This window comes from Triticum dicoccoides, chromosome 2B (genome assembly GCF_002162155.2).
Source record: "Triticum dicoccoides isolate Atlit2015 ecotype Zavitan chromosome 2B, WEW_v2.0, whole genome shotgun sequence".
Lineage (NCBI taxonomy): Eukaryota > Viridiplantae > Streptophyta > Magnoliopsida > Poales > Poaceae > Triticum > Triticum dicoccoides.
Window position 1 is genome coordinate 162,882,115 of NC_041383.1, and position 17,634 is coordinate 162,899,748.

The following is a 17,634-nucleotide window of genomic DNA, read 5'->3' on the forward strand; positions in this document are numbered from 1 at the left end:
TATTCGAGTGTAAAGAAGTAGACGTTGCTTCCTCGCATCTAGTCTCATGTCTAGCCTCTATTCTAGTAGGAGTATCAACAAGTGCACTAATCTCATCTCTAGCCTTTGTGCTAGCTAAAAGTGATAGAACATCTACTAAATTGCACTCTATCAATATATGGATGTACTCTTCTTCCCAATACAAAAACTTGCATCCATTCTACTCCCTCCGTTGCACAATACATGCCTTCTATTTGTCAAAAATATATATGTATCTAGACATGTTTTAGTATATAGGTACATCCATTTTTGGACAAATGGAAGTCAAGTATTTTGGAACAGAGGGAGTACACAATAAATTTTCTAAGTTAGCACAACTAGTCTAATCCGAGAGCACAACCGAAGATTTGGTCGGGTTCTTCCTCCTTTTGCCGACACGTGGGACATCCAGCATCCAGGTCGTGTCATGAAAGAAAATAGAGTGGTAGTTGAAGCCACGAGATGTGCATCTTGGGTTAAACTGTAAATAGAATCTTACTACTCTTGAGTAACTCCAAAAGCTTCCACCAAAGATCTTTATTGGATTTGTTTTTCATCACCAGCACGTCGAGGTGAAAGATGTGCAGGTTCAGTGGGTCCGCTTGCATTTTCACTGACATGCGGGACCGCATGTGAGCAAACAGACGATGGGCTCCGCGCGTCCGCTGGCTGGCTGAGAAGAGAGATAGAGGAGGGCTGAGCATGGAGTGCAGGAAATTTGTTCTACGTACCTTGATATAGGCTCGATATAGTGGGGTGGCATGGGCCATAATTAGCATTCACATCTAGCAGTACGGCACACTCCACCCACACGAGTCCCATCTGACACCAATTTTCTTGGAGTCCGTGCTACAACCATCTCTTCTCCCTCCTGTTTTCTCAGCCATCGTACGGTGGGCGGGGTGGGGGTTTGCCGATAGTCGGTTTGCTCAACTGCGGTCCCACTTGTAAGTGAGAATGCAACACCGCATGCATTCCCGCTTGAGCGGCGTGCCGGACCAACCGTGTGGGGGTGCAACGCGAACACGGCAGGCTTTTCCTTTTGAACTCGTAACTTGTAAAATTTGGTTCTGCTCCATGGCGCGACCGATAGATAGAAAATAACGATTTTTCCTAGAGTAATGAGATGTTAGGTTCTGGCGCCGTTCATGCATGGAGTACGTACGAAAATTATGAAGTTGATGTGAAAGGTAAGATAATTACTGTAGTATCATATATTACTACATGGATTTGACGGAAAGATAAAAATACATACAGATCCATCAACGACATCCTCACGCCCTAGTGTGCCGGGTCACCAACCGACGTGTGAGGAGCAGCGGTGTTGGCGGCGAGCTCAACGTGCTTCTAAATAGTGTCGTCCAAGGTTGCCCTGCGCTCCAAGAAGGCCAGCGTCCTATCGTCCTCCTCTTGCATGTAGTAGACCTTGTGGACGATTTGCGCGTAGACATGGGTGATTATGTCGATGGTGTCTTGCTGCGCCAGGTGCTGCGCGGCGAGCGCGACCTCGAGCTGGACATTCTCCAGCGTGATGGCGGGTAGTCGCAGGGCCACCAGTGTGTCGAAGAGGTTGTCACCATAGTGAACGTTGAGGGTGGCGGGCATCGCAGAGCCTGGGTGCGTCGGCTGGAGGCTTACGTCAAAGTCATCCGCGAGCTTCTTGATGACTGTGAACTTGTCGAGGAAACCGACGAGGACCTCGTCGAACAAAGAGACGAAGCTGCCGTCCAAGCGGCCCCTCGCCCTGGCGGCCTCAAGCAATACTACCTGGAGACATTCCTCGGTGCCGGGCCACAGGCCAGCGTCGTGGACCATCTGGAACAGCCTCCATGGGTCTAGCTTAGCTTCTAGTCAACTGATCTTGTGATTCGAGTGATCACTCCTGCCCTTGGTTAGCGTGTGTAGGTGCGTAGGATTTCGTACTACTCCTCGGCCCTCTACTGCACCTGCCTTTGGCTGTAAGATAGGTGGGCCAGCCATCCCCTGGGCCCACGTGTCATTCACCCAAAGGCAGTTGTCGTAAGTCAATGACGCTGCGTCCCCCTTCGTGCCGGTGCAGTATAGTCAGTCATCTCACCGGACCTCTAGTTGGGGCCAAACGAGAGAAGTTTGATGTTTACTGGTTTATTGGTCCCCTTTGCATTTTGCGCCAAGTTTTGACCTTTGATTAAACTAATAAAATGTTAATGCATGTAAACAAAAATGTTGTGTAAGTCACCTTACGAAAACCAAATAATCCCAAAACACTTAGGCACGGTGCATCAACTCCCTCCTTGTTTCTTATTTCGTGACATATCAACCAATGAGAGATGTGGGCCGTGCATGCTTTCAATGACATGACACTACCAAACATGACATGCAGTGTTTAGTTCATTGCATGTAATCCTATTAGTACTCTAGTTTGCAAAAATACATTAAGTTCTCTCGCCGATAGGAATAAAACACCATGTATTTATTTACAGAGGGAGTAGTACCTTTTTGTGACATGCATTACTAGATATTGCTAGTCAAATACTAAAATCCAGATGGAGGTGGTAGTACTCCTAAATCCAGACAGTGGTGCTACCAGTACTAGTAGTAGTACTACCAATGTAGTAGTAGGAGTACTAGCACTGTACTACCTGTTGGTCAAATTATTACGTGTTGCTCCTCACAGTGAAGTGACAAGACCCTGCGCCAGAGATGACACCTGAGTATAGGCGCCGTGTTCGGCATACCATAGTCAGCCTCACTATCTGCAGTCACTATCATCATGACTATAGAGCTAGCCTGCTTACAACTAGCCCTGTTCGACATAATTTCCCGTGCGTCGATGCCCGTGCATTGCACGGAACACCAAGATTGGGGGTAGACGGCTCCGGTAGCGGCCATCGCGCCAGATTTTTCCACGACCTTCTAGATGTGGTGGGGAGGAGATAAGCCTGATTGTGAGAGACAAGGAGTTGTTTGTAAATAGGGAACAAGTGCGGGCATCTTTTTGCAAAAATGGAAAAGCTTGGTTTGTATGCGTCAGATCTAGATCCGACGGCTATTGGTGAAAGATGGGAGGCACAACATCATCACCAACTCAGGACCTGTTTGATTCGCAGGATTTTGAAAACACAAGAATAGGACACAGCAATATTACAAGTTTCAAACTGATATTACAAATGTTAGGAGTAATGCTGCACCTACGAAGAGGGAATTACTATGAAGTTTACGTAAGAACTTTCGTTACTTTAGATGGATGCAGCATTATCGTACAAACTAAAATCCACCGCCCTGACAAGTCACTAATGGGCAAATAAGTTTTCGAGTCTCTGGCCACTTGATGTTTCAAAAACAAATTTAGCTTCTATGGAGACTTTATCATTTAGGCTTAGACGCTTGCGGTGATCAGCACGCCATTCATTGTTGCACCAGAGAATGCCAAACCTCATTACCTTGAGCACACTTGCCTCCAGAATAAAGAACCTGGCCAATTTAATCTCAGATGTGCTGCCTCGGTAGTCGATCAAATCAATTTCTGTAAGATCGAGATCAAGGCATTAGATGAAATTGTTATAGTGCAGCACATTTTTCACTTTTGGGTCTTTTTTTATCTGTAAAAGAAGAGAACATATTAGAGCAGCTGGCTGCATAAGATTGTCGTGTCATCAAGAGGTACCAATATCATTCGCTCATACGATAGGGTTGGCTAGCTAATGATATGTTTTCACTCTCTCTCTCTCTCACACACTCTCTCTGTCTCTCTTTCCGTTTCCTCTCATTTAACTAGGAGCACGTGAAGAGCTTGGGAATTTGTTGCCTTCCACTATGTGGCCGATGCCATATTTCACAAAAGTGTGCCACATAATACGCATCGATGTCAAATCAAAAGATTTTGGCACCTCTCTCGCGATGTGAGAGAGTTGGCACCACTGTGCACACAGACCCACATGTATAAACAAATCAATCAAACCAACTACACCAGCCTCTCACTCTCCCAAACAAGTGATTTTTTATTGCCTCAGTCCTCTCTCTCTCCCATGCAGTGTTTTTTCATTGCGTGAGTTAATTTGGCACCGGAGCAAAGTAGGTGATCCAGATTGGGGCACCAGGTGAGCAATGGAGGGGTATCGATGCCAAATGCATCACAAGTGAATTTTGCACATGTTTTGGCCTACATAGCCCACTTTTGTACTCCCTCCGTCCCAAAATTCATGTGTTAAATATGTCTAAATATGGATGTATCTAGTTACATTTTAGTGTTAGATACATCTGTATCTAAACAGATGTAAGACAAGAATTTTGGGACAGAGGGAATACTACCTCGTATTTAGTATAAAATTTTGACCATAGATTTACCTAAGAAAATGCCAATGCATGTCACCAAAAATTACAACACTTGAAATTATGTTCAAATACGAATCCAATGATATAGTTCTTAGTGACATGCATTAATATTTTGTCAGTTAAATCTATGGTCAAATTTTGATACTACAAAATTGGAAGAGTAAACCAGGACGGAGGTAGTACTTGCTCTTAGGGTAACCATAGAGTTACTGGAGTAGTCTAAGTTACTTTCCACTATGACTAGCCTAGGCTACTATAGTAGTACAGCATAAAAACGATGCAGGTGATCACGTGAGAAAAAATACTAAAAACATTTCTTTCGGTGCAGTGCATAGATCCAGTTTTGAACACTACACTTGTCATTGTAATTTGGGAAAATTACGAAAAAAATTGAGCTATGTTGTGATTACCGTTTACTTATAGGAAAGAAGTTTCACCTTGATGAGTAGCTTCTCCGTGCACAGAAAGCATGTAAGGAATCCAACAACTTGATCCAGATTGGGGCCAATAGATTTTAGTGCTAAGATCTTCACTGTGCGCATGGACTGGGTCAAGCTTGTGGGAATCATTTTCTGGAAGACGGTCGTAAATACATCAAGAAGAAATTTAAAAATGTGAATTTCAATAGAACGGAGAAGAAGATGAGTGATGTACCTGAACGATTACGGATCCAATATAGAGTTTAGAGAATTTGGCAGATGATTACACCAATGCTGTCAATTTCGGCGCGTCAATGACCCTAATTTTTGTTTGACCTTCTAGATCCGATACAAGCAATCTATCAAGGAAAGGCGCATTCTCAATGACCATAACATGGAACAGCTGGAGTGATCTCTTCCCAATTGATGTCTTGTTGCGGGGCCACCAGGACACATAAATCCATCGGAGATTCGTCGAGGCGATGTGGAGGCTAATGAACCCGTGGATCTGCTCAAGACAAAGGTACTCGAGCGCAATACAGCTACGGAGCAGGTGCTCCATAGCCTTCTTCGAGATGACAATGTCGAAGAGGTCGAGCTGCTTGAGTTGAGGGAGAAGAAGGGCGGGCGCGACATTAATCTGGGGAAGATAGCAGGAGCTGAAGCTGGCGTGGCGCAGCGTGCAGCAACATTGGCGTGAGGCGGAGCACGGACGGCAGTAGAGAGCGACATCGTCCAGCTTCAAAGCTGAGCTCCTCGAGCTGATCTAGGGCGGGGGATAAGAACCACTCGTCGAACTTGGGTTGGACCTTGCAGTTGTTACTGAACATGCGGATGTCAAGACATCTGGCTGGCCCAGGGTGCGATGAAAGGATCTTGGAAACTGCGGCCATGCATTTGTAATCCCCGTCGCAGAGGCAGCTGTCGCCCGTGAGGTTGAGGGGGACGCAGCGCCAGAGGGGCTGCCACCGCCGGGAGAGCAGGGCGGTCCGCACGGCAGATTTGGTGGGGAGGAGGCTGATGATGACGAGCAGCATGTCGTCAGGGAGGCTGCTGATGAAGTCCAGGCTCGCCGGATGCGGTTTTGGCTCGAGCCGCCTCCGCTTGTTGGCTGCCTCGCCATCCATCTCAACCGGCGGAGACGCTGATGTACACGTGTGCTAGTGTGTGTTGTGTGCTGGATGTGCGCGAGTGCGTCCTTCTGTGCATGCCGCCGCGAAGTGGTGAATTGTGCGCGAGTGCGTCCTTCGCACGCAAGAAGTTTGTCATCAGTGCGCCCTCAATTTACTAGCGTGCGGGGTGCTACCCCAAGTGGTTTCAACTTTGTTTACTTCACCGCGTGTAAGATGGGCCTCTAGTTTACTTATTTTCACCCACTGCCACATGGGCCAGCACACGAAGATACAGAACACGAGCTGACAAGGCAGCATGTGGATTGGTTGACCGGTCAACTAAACAATATACAAAGCTATACGCTGACACAGTGAGCGTATAATCCATCGGTATAGAGAGTTCGAGTGAGAGGGGAGGCCTATGAGAGATAGCAGAGAGAGAGAGAAAGAGCTACTCCCTCCGTTCGATAATGTAGTTCCAACATTTTTTTTAAGTCAAACTTTTGAAACTCTGACCAAGTTTATAAAGAAATTACTTATATCTACAATACCAAAGATAAATGATCGTATGAAGTAAGTACATGTTGTGAGGAATCTAATGATTGTTCCAGATGTAAATGTTTTTCTCCACATATACCTGGTCAAACTTTTCTGTGGTTTGACTTTTCAAAACATCCATATGCTTATGGACGTGACAGAGTCCCTAACTAGAGAGAGAGAGAGTGTGTGAAAAAAGTGTGTGTGCGTGTGTGAAAGAGACATGGATAACACACGATAAAAGTAGAGAAACAGTGTGCGTGTCTTATGCAAACATATCAAACATGCATCTTCGACAACGGAGGCAAGGTGAGGAGATAGTGTGTGGTTGTTTGGAACCGAGAGAGCAAGACCCCTAGCACGTGGCCAAGAGGGGTCTGACAAACAAGGGAGATAGGGCGAGAGAGACGTTACGGAGAAAATGCAGACATGGGGAGGAGAGAGTGTATGTTTGTCATAGAGAGATCCCCTGGAGATCGTGATGGGACTACATGGGTGGGAGATCGAGTGACAAGGTGTGTGCATGATAGAAGATGCCCCGAGAGATATCGAGATAGACGTATGTATGGAAGGAGATAATACATGTGTTCCTGATGGCTAGTAAGAGATAGTCATACTTAGGAGGGGGAGTGCTTGCGCCTATGATGGAGTGAGGGATTATGGTACTTAGGGGGTGTGTGTCACATGGAGAGAGAACAAGGGCGGAGAGTGTTGGATGGGTCTATATGTATAGCGCGAGCGAGACATGTGTATGTGTGAACCAGGGAGATATAAGGCCAGTCGGGCTTGCGTCATGAGCATCTTTTGCCTGGCCTAGGGTTGTGGCTGGATTTCATGCACGCTTGTGCGGCCACGAGGCTAACAGCAACATGGATGGATATTAGCATTAAATAATTGATGCATGGACTGATTGATGGGACATTGATGCTTTGCCTGGCCCAGGCATGAACCAAATGCTTCAGCACCACACAAGCCTGGCAAGGCATAAATATTTTACATCTCACATCCACACCAGGTAGTACCGGCCATCAAGGCATGAGGGTCAGGTCCAAACTGACCAATAAAGTTTGAGAGAGATTGAGGAGCCCTGATAAGGCTGAGTGGTGCGTCAGATAGCTGAGAGGGGGAAAGAGATATTCCATCCGCTCGATAATGCAGTGCATGTAAATTTTTTAGAAGTCAAACTTTGGAAACTTTGATCAGGTTTACGCAAATGTTATTTATATCTACAATACCAAAGATGCATCATACAAAACTACATCTCATGGTGAATCTAATGGTATATGTTTGCCATACTAGATGTAATTCTTTTTCTCCATGTACATGGTCAAACTTTGTGATGTTTGACTTTTCAATAAATCTATATGCTATGGACCGAGGAGAGTACCTCAGTCGAGACAGATCAAGCGCATGTGAAGGAGAATGAGTAAGTGTGCAAAAAGAGTATGTGTGTGTGAAAGAGAAAGTGACAACAAACGATAAATTAGAGAGAGTGTGTGTTTTTTCGTTTCTTATGCGAACATATGACGCATGCATCTCCGAGATGGAAAAGCGAGGCGAGGAGATACACGAAGATAGCTAGTGTGTGATTGTTTGCAACGGAGAGAGACACCCCTGTAGCACATGTCCAGTAGAGGTCTGGCCAACAAGGAAAAAAGGTCGAGAGGGACACATGGATGGCATGGACGCATGGGGAGGGAGACAGGGTGTGTTTGTGATAGATAGATCCCCTCGAGATCGGGAGGGGACTATATGGGTGGGAGATCGAGGGAGTGAGTGCGCAATAGAAAGATGCCCCAGAGAAATCAAGATAGACCATGCACATGTTTGTGACGTAGACTAAGATTAGCTAGTCATATACATATAGGGGGGGGACTGCGTGTGCCTACAATTGAGTGGGAGACCATCATACTTGGCTAGCTGGGCATGAGATTGTTTGTGTGTGTGCGTGTGAGATGGAGAGAGAACGAGGGAGAGAGATACAGTTTTAGACGAGCCTATCAAGTGCGAGTGAGATATGCATGTGTATGTGTGACCCAGGTGGATGGAGAGTTTAAGAGGGGGGGGAAGAGCTCCGAGATGACATAGTGGTGCGTGAGAGAGTTACGGGCAAAGAGCCAAGAATTTTGTGTGCGTACGATGAGTGCACCCAAGATATCTAGCTTGGACTAGCTAGAGTATCATACATAGTGTGCGAGAGAGACCTATAGATGGTGTATATATTCATGCAAACTAGAAAGACCCCCCCCCCCACACACACACACAAGGAGAGAGAGAGAGAGAGAGAGAGAGATGGATAAAAAGGGAGAGGGAGCAACAAGGTTTTTGTGTCGGATGCGTGCGACAGAATTGAAGATTGTCGGCGAGAGAGAGAGAACAGGAGTCCAGGAGAGGGGGAGGTCGCGTTTTATGCATCAAAGACTGATATAAACCATGTTTCCATATAAACGGATATATGCGTATATAAACGGATATATAAACTTGCATTCAAATATTTAAATTGGAGAACATGTTGTCTGCAATCCACACATGAACGGATATATGCGTATATCAAACAAGTTCATTAATTTGACTTTCAACATGTTCATGGAGTACTATAATACTGTACAACATGCTACTCGATTGAGGTGTTCAATTTTGGATTTAGTTCACTATTTTGACCTACTGAACGAGCTATTTCATTGAATCGATATATTTCATTTTGGGTTTCATTCGCGTTTTTTAGTGGGTCAACTATTTGTCATATAGTAAATCGCTAGCAACGAGCATGTAAAAACACATTATCCCCGAGCATCATCTCTCCATCTAAAAAAGAAGTGGCAAGCTAATATTTCAAAATTTGATTCGAATCGACTTGGTAAGGTAGACGTGGATGCTCGTTCTCCCAAAATTTGAACGAACCGTTAAACATCCTCTCTGCTAAGTGTAATTCGCCCGAGCAAATAAATGGGAGACACGAAATTACCGTCCTATGTGGGACACGCATCAATTGGCCCGTTGTACATCGAGGGTAGGTTCATAACTTCATCCAAGCGCGCCTTCTCCTTGGCCGAAATAACATGTGCCGAATAATTCATAAACCATGGTCGGCAAAACACGCTCTCCTTGCCAGAAATAGCTCGCGCCCACTATTTCAAAACACGCTCTCCTCGCCTGAAATCGCTTGCGCCCACTATAGTTCAAAACACACCCTCCTCGCCTGAGGGAGTCCTGGATTAGGGGGTGTCCGGATGGCCTGACTATAACCTTTGGCCGGACTCCTGGACTATGAAGATACAAGATTGAAGACTTCGTCTCGTGTCCGGATGGGACTTTCCTTGGCGTGGAAGGCAAGCTTGGCGATACGTATATGTAGATCTCCCCCATTGTAACCGACTCTGTGTAACCCTAGCACTCTCCGGTGTCTATATAAACCGGAGGGTTTTAGTCTGTAGGACGAACAACAATCATACCATAGGCTAGCTTCTAGGGTTTAGCCTCTCTGATCTCGTGGTAGATCTACTCTTGTACCACCCATATCATCAATATTAATCAAGCAGTAGTAGGGTTTTACCTCCATCGAGAGGGCCCGAACCTGGGTAAAAACATCGTGTCCCCTGTCTCCTATTACCATCCGCCTAGTCGCATAGTTCGGGACCCCCTACCCGAGATCTGCCGGTTTTGACATCGACATTGGTGCTTTCATTGAGAGTTCCTCTGTGTCGTCATCTTTTAGGCCCGATGGCTCCTCCGATCATGAATAACGATGCGGTCCAGGGTGAGACTTTTCTCCCCGGACAGATCTTCGTATTCGGCAGCTTTGCACTGCGGGCCAATTTGCTTGGCCATTTGGAGCATATCGAAAGCTACGCCCCTGGCCATCAGGTCAGATTTGGAAGTTTGAACTATACGTCTGACATCCGCGGAGACTTGATCTTCGACGGGTTCAAACCACAGCCGAGTGCGCCGCACTGTCATGATGGGCATGATCTAGCTCTGCCACTAAACAGTGCCCAGGAGGCCGCCCCAGTGTCCGCTCCGACCCTTAGCTCGGAGCCGACTGCGCCAATCGAGGACGGGTGGTTGGACGCCGCCTCGGGGGCTGCAAGCTCTACGGCGATTGAGCTGAATACCAGCCTTGTCCATTGCGGAGCTCGTGACTCCAAGGTGCCGGAATCCTTTCCGGACTCCGAACCTTCCGCGCTCCCGCCGATCGAACCCGATTGGACGCCGATCATGGAGTTCGCCGCCACGGACATCTTTCAGCACTCGCCCTTCGGCGACATTCTGAATTCACTAAAGTCTCTCTCTTTATCAGGAGAGCACTGGCCGGACTATGGTTAGCAGGGATGGGATGCGGATGACGAAGAAATTCAAAGCCCACCCACCACCCAATTCGTAGCCACTGTCGATGATTTAACCGACATGCTAGACTTCGACTCCGAAGGCATCGACGGTATGGGCGATGATGTAGGAGACAAATAGGAACCAGCGCCTATAGGGCACTGGACAACCACCTCATCTCATGATGTATACATGGTGGACACACCTAAAAGAAACGACAACGAGGAGCAAAGGGACGCAACGAGGGATCGTTCCCTCGAAAAGCAGTCAAAGTGGTGGCGTAAGCGCCGCTCCAAACCCCACCTCGATAGAGACCCAGCCATAGAGCAGGGTGAACCGGTGGACGCCGAACATGCCATCGAGCAACCATCCGAATAGGGCAACTTGGATAAACAAACCGAACAAGCCGTCCCCAGCGAAGATAATAGTCTGGACGACCTCACGCCGGACAAGTTGCTGGAGTAGAAGAACCTCCACAAAAGGCTCGTCTCCACTGCGCGTAGCCTGAAAAAGCAGAAGCGGAAGCTCAAAACAGCGGAAGATGCACTCAGAATTAGATGGGGCAAAGTACTCAACACCGCAGACAAAATACGGCGATAGTCGCCACACAAAGAGCTATCCAAAGTGAAAATTAATGCCGGAATTTGATGAGGAGGCCTTAGAGCCCCCGCAATCAAAAAATAAGGAAGACACCCGGTCAGATAAACAACCCCATGGCCAACATAGAGCGACAAAGGGTGCCGCACTGAAGCCGACACGTGATTCACACAAGGATTCACATCAAAAAGATGGCCCAGCCAGATCTATCTACGGGCCAAGAAAGCAAGCTCTAGTAAGCAATGCAACGCAACAAGTATTCGAACATCACGACACACCCAAATATAGGGGTGCCGCACACCCCCTATGTTTCACCGATGAGGTGATGGACCATGAATTTCCAGCGGGATTCAAGCCCGTAAATATAGAGGCATACGACGGAACAACAGACCCTAGAGCCTGGATTGAGGATTATATCCTCCACATACACATGGCCAGAGGAGATGACCTCCACGCCATAAAATACTTACCCCTCAGGCTCAAAGTGCCATCCCGACATTGGCTTAAAAGCCTTCCCGAAAACACCATCGGAAGTTGGGAAGAGCTCGAGGATGCTTTTCGGGCAAATTTTCAAGGGACCTATGTCCGACCTCCGGATGCAGACGATCTAAGTCATATAACTCAACAACCCGGAGAGTTAGTCTGGAAACTCTGGAACAGATTTCTTACTAAAAAGAACCAAATAGTCGACTATCCGGACACCGAAGCCTTAGCAGCTTTCAAACACAGCGTTCGAGACGAATGGCTCGACAGACACCTCGGCCAAGAAAAGCCAAGAACAATGGCCACATTAACAAGCCTCATGACCCGCTTTTGCGCAGGAGAGGATAGCTGGTTGGCAAGAAGCAGCACCAGCGACCCAAGTACATCCGAAGTTAGGGACGGAAACGGGAAACTGCGACGTAGCAAGGACCAGCGCCGGACCAAGGGTAACAGCCTGAAGAGCACGGCAGTCAACGCCGGATTCAAAAGCTCTCGGCAGAATCAGAAAAGCTGCCCCTCAAGGATAACAGGGACGATCTATCTAACCTAAACAAAATCTTGGACAAAGTATGCCAAATCCACAGTACTCCCGGGAGGCCTGCAAACCATACCCACAGAGATTGTTGGGTCTTCAAGCGATCCGGCAAACTCAATGCCGAACACAAGGGGCTCGACATACCAAGCGAGGACGACGATGAACCCCACAAGTAGAGCACCGGAGAACAAAATAAGTTCCCACAAGAAGTCAAAATAGTAAACTCACTACACGTGACAAAAGGGAAAAAACAGAGTGGCGCCTATAGAGATACGTGCCATACGGCCTGTCCTAGAGGATTCCAGCCACTGTTTGTTACAACCAATCACCTTCGACCATCAGGACTACTCTAGAAGTATCCGGAACGCAGGGTGGACTGCCTTGGTATTAGATCTGATAATTGACGGACTCCACTTTACACAACTCCTAATGGACAGTGGCAGTGGTCTAAACCTGCTATATCAGGACACAATCCGCAAAATGGGGATAAACCCAACAAAAATTCGCCATGGAAACACTTCCTTTCAAGGGGTAACGCTAGTCCCAGATACCCATTGTACGGGTTCTCTCCTGTTAGAAGTTATGTTCGGCTCCCCCGATAACTTCAGACGCGAAAAGCTAACCTTCCTGTCATGACCCCGATCCTAAGTCACACCGATCTAGCATGTAACACATCATATCACTTTGCGACCTCACGCACGGTATTCCCACATGTGCCACCTTACCTGGCCCGGGACCGTTTGCGCCTTTCGGCTCATGCATATGATAGTGTCGCTAGCATCCATATGACAAAGAACCCGGGCTGACATGTCTAGTCGTGAACCCAAAGTGGCACTAACTTACAGGGACATGCATACATGACCCAGCAATGAACGTGTCAGTCATCAGCGAGTGAATTCGGGCTATAGCAACTGGGCTACCAGGACTCTGGTAAACCGGGCTGTAGCAGGCTAACAGGACTCCGGTAGACACCGCGTGACATTTCCCCAAAGGGACAGACACATGAACGAAGAAGGACACATGCCGGCCAGCCTAGGTGTTCCGGAGCAGTAGCAAGCTACCAAGGCTCAATGGAAGCACTAGGAGACATTTCCCGGTAAGAGAGGCTACCAAGGATAAACAACTAGATAGTCAGATCCCACACATATCAAGCATTTCAATAACATACACACAATATGCTCGATATGTGCAAATACAACATGGCATCACAACATGACTCTAACACTCAAGTATTCTATTCATTAGGCTCCGAGGAGCGAGATATTACAAACATGGGTCTCATGACCCAACATTCAGAGCATACAAGTCAAAGCACAAGCGGAAGCTTAACATGTCTGAGTACAGACATCTAGAAATGAAGAAAGCTGAGAAGCCTAACTATCTACCAGATCCCGCTGAGGGCACAAGATCGTAGCTGAGGTAACAAGCTAAACGTCAAAGTCCAAGCGGTACTACTAGTGAGACTGAAGTCTCTCTGCAAAAACATAAAATAAGAAAACGTGAGTACAAATGTAGCCAGCAAGACTTACATCAGAACTATCTACATATGCATCATTATCAACAAAGGGGATGGTCGGGTTTAACTGCAGCAAGCCAGCTTTGACTCGGTGGCTATCCTGAACTACGACTGCAAGACACTCTTTTGAGGTGGCGCACACGAGTCCACATACTCACCATATCAATACACCACTATGGATCCACTCCCGTCTCCCTATCAGAACGCCATCCATAGCACTCACGCTTATCTTGCGTATTTTAGAGTATCCACTTTCACTTGTCTATGAACTGTACAGGTAACCCAGAAGTCCTTTACCGCGGACACGGCTATTCGAATAGATGATGTTAAACCTGCAGGGGTGTACTTCTTCACACACGCTCTCACCATGTACCGCCGTTTACACGACATGTACTCGACAACCTTCAAGCGGAAGCCTAGCGAGGGTGTCGGCCACGACCTGACTAACCACACAAGTCTCTCATCCAGGTTTATCGCCTATTCGGGTTCCATCCGCAAGGAGATCCGGCCGAGGTGTCGCTCACGGCCCCAAACGATGTAAGCAGGGTTCCCAAGCACACCATCCGGGTGCCACTTGGTACACTGTGCCACTGTGCCTAGTCTGTCCCAAGCCCACCTGTACCGGGTGACACTTGGTAGACTACTAGCACTACCTACAAACACCAGAAAATAGTTGCAACTCCTGGACAGAGATCATGTTGATTAATAAGTCGAGAGAGTCAATTAAGGATCCCAATGTGTGGTAGTAGCTGTTCATGGATCACAAACACAGAACTCAGTTCCTGAGGACGACTGCAATGAGACAACCCACCATGTACTCCTACATGGCCTCTCACTGCTACCTTTACCAAATCGTGTTCACACACTTAGCTCACACACAGTAGGACATGTTTACACACCTCCGATTCATCCCCGATGAATCAGACCTGACTTAAGTCTAAGCAGTAGCAGGCATGACACACAAGCATGAATGAGTAGGCACATCAGGGCTCAAACAACTCCTACTCATGCTAGTGGGTTTCATCTATTTACTGTGGCAATGACAGGTCATGCAGAGGATAAAGGGGTTGAGCTACCGCAGCAAGTAACATATGAATCGTTGTTGTCCTAATGCAGTAAAAGAAGCAGGAGCGAGAGAGTAGGATTGTATCAGAATGAACAAGGGGGTTTTGCTTGCCTGGCACTTCTGAAGATAATATAGTTCTTCATCGGTGTCATCGATCTCATCATCAGAACATGTCTACTGAGAGGGGACAAACACCGGCAACAGAACACAATCAATGCAATGCAACAATATGATGCATGAGTGTGACATGGCAATATGCTGTGGTTTGAACTAATGCAACTAGCAACCAGATTAAATGAAGTTAGTTTGAAACCAAGATTCAAATTCAAACTCCATATGTGGATATTTAAATGCCATTTATATGATTTGTGCTAAACAGCAGCTATAAGTTGTTCTAACATGCATGAAAACAGTACAGATGGATAGATTGGATTTATCTCATCATTTTTCATATATAAATTATTTCATTCTGAGCTACGGTTGATTTTCTATGATTTTTAGAAGTTTTAGAACATTTTCTGGAATTTCCTGAATAAACTTAAATCCAGAAAATGCTTTATTGCGTCAGGCTGACATCGCTATGATGTCAGCAGTCAACAGGGTTGACCCAGGTCAAACCTGACCAGTGGGACCCACTGGTCAGTTACTTAGTTAGATAACTTAGTTAATTAGAGTTAAGCTAATCCTAACTAAATGTCAGCAGGGCTGGGCCCACATGTCAGTGGCTTAATTAATCAACTAAATTAATTAGTGTTAACTAATCTAACACCTAAATAAACAGTGCCTGGCCCACACGTCAGTGAGACAGAGCGGGTCAAAGTGCGGTCATACCCGGGTCAAACTCGCCGGAGTTTACCCGCAGCTCATCACCGGCGACGCCAGCGACAGGGGAGGGCGTCGGAAACGCTCCTCCGGCAACCAAATCGGCGTCTGAGAGGCTCTACGTATTGCTGGTGCTCTTCCGCATCCAACTGGACCGGAGTTAGCGGCAGGGGTGGCCGGAGTCGAGCGCGGCATCGACCTCGGCGGCGGCCGGAGTTCGGGCGAGATGCGACCAAGAGCTAGGGGGCACGGGAAGGCGAGCTGGGGCGTGTTACGGGCTCGTGGGGAGGCACTGAGTGCAGTGTTGTGATCTACTGCGAGCTTCAGCAGCCGTAGCCACGGCGGCGACATGGCCGGCTGAGAAGAGCTCTCGGGCTCGTTGCGAACGGCGGATAGAGAGGGAGGTAGAGCACAGGTAGAGGGGGAAACGATGGTGGAGCTCACAGCACTCGCAGAGGTGGCCTCGGCGTGCTCGAGGAAGCACCGGAGCGAGCGGGCGGCAAGAGGGATCTCCGGCGGCCGGCGACGAACGTGATGAAGATGGCGTCGATGCAGGGCCTCCGGCGAGGCGTGGCTACACGGAGAGGACGAGGGAGGTGCGGCGATGCTCGTGGGCACGTTGGGGAGGCGAGGGGAGCACGGAGGCTGCGGCGTTACGGTGGCGCGTCTGCGGCTGCGCTTGGGCGCGAGAGGAAGAGAGAGCAGAAGAGGGGAAAGAGGTCGGGAGAGAGTGAGAGAGGTCTAGGGGGTGCGTGGCATCGTCTGGAGTCGTCCAGGGCATCGGCAGAAGCAGGAGGTGGCCGCGGGTGGCTATGCGCGCCGCACGCAGCTGCTTCTCCTCCTGGCAGAGGAGGAAGACGACAGAGGGGTTGCGGTGGTGGGCTGGGCCAGATGGCTGGGCCGCCAGCTGGGCCGGCCAGGTGGGCTGCACGGTGAGGCCAGGTACCAACTCTCTCTCTCACTTTTATTTCCATTTTCTATTTTCTGTAATTGTGTTTGGCTTTATTAAAAATGTCAGGGCATTTCCAAATATCATGAAACTGCTCAATATCACTGTTTGGAATATTTCCAACAGCAAACATTTCAGTTTGTGATTATTTGAGCATTTAAAATATTATTTAGCAATTAAATGCCCAGATGCAAATACCATATGATTTAATTCAAAAATCCAGAACGGCCTAGAAAAATGTGCACCATTTTTGGGAGAGGTTCTCGACCAATCCAAAAATAATGAACTTTTCTGAAGGGCATTTTGGGTTCATTGAAAAGATTTATGGTTGACCCTATTTGATTTAATTTTGGTGCTAGGGTTTGTTAATCCCCATTTCAACTTAAATAAAATTTAAACATGATGCACACATGAAGGGCTAGCCTAGTGCATACCAGAACTAGGGATGTGACAACTCACCCCCACTAAACAAGAATCTCGTCCCGAGTTCAAGCATGAGGTAAGAAGACAGAGGGACACAAACTATCACAATCTTCTCGATCCAGGTTGCACTTCATAAGGGCGTTGATTCGATCACCATCTTTGTCTTGTCGTCTTGTTCTGAGAACTCCAGCTAACATGACAAGGAGAGAAGAAAGAGACTCTAGAAGGATCAATCTTCTCGAAGATCGAACAACTCAGGATCAACTCACGGAGTAAGACATAGCACATCTCTTGAGCAGGGACACAAAACACACATCTAGAGGGATGGAGTGGAACAGATGATGAGGGTTGACTAGGTAGACAACAATTCCACACCTAAGAGGGTGGTCAACGGTTGTCAACGTAGCAAGGACTTGAGTTACCATGATACCACAATGAGACACCTTAGGTGGCAAAAAGAATTACCTTTGATTCAGAGATCATTGAAACTCTTTTGTACCAACCTAAGGCAATTCTCGAG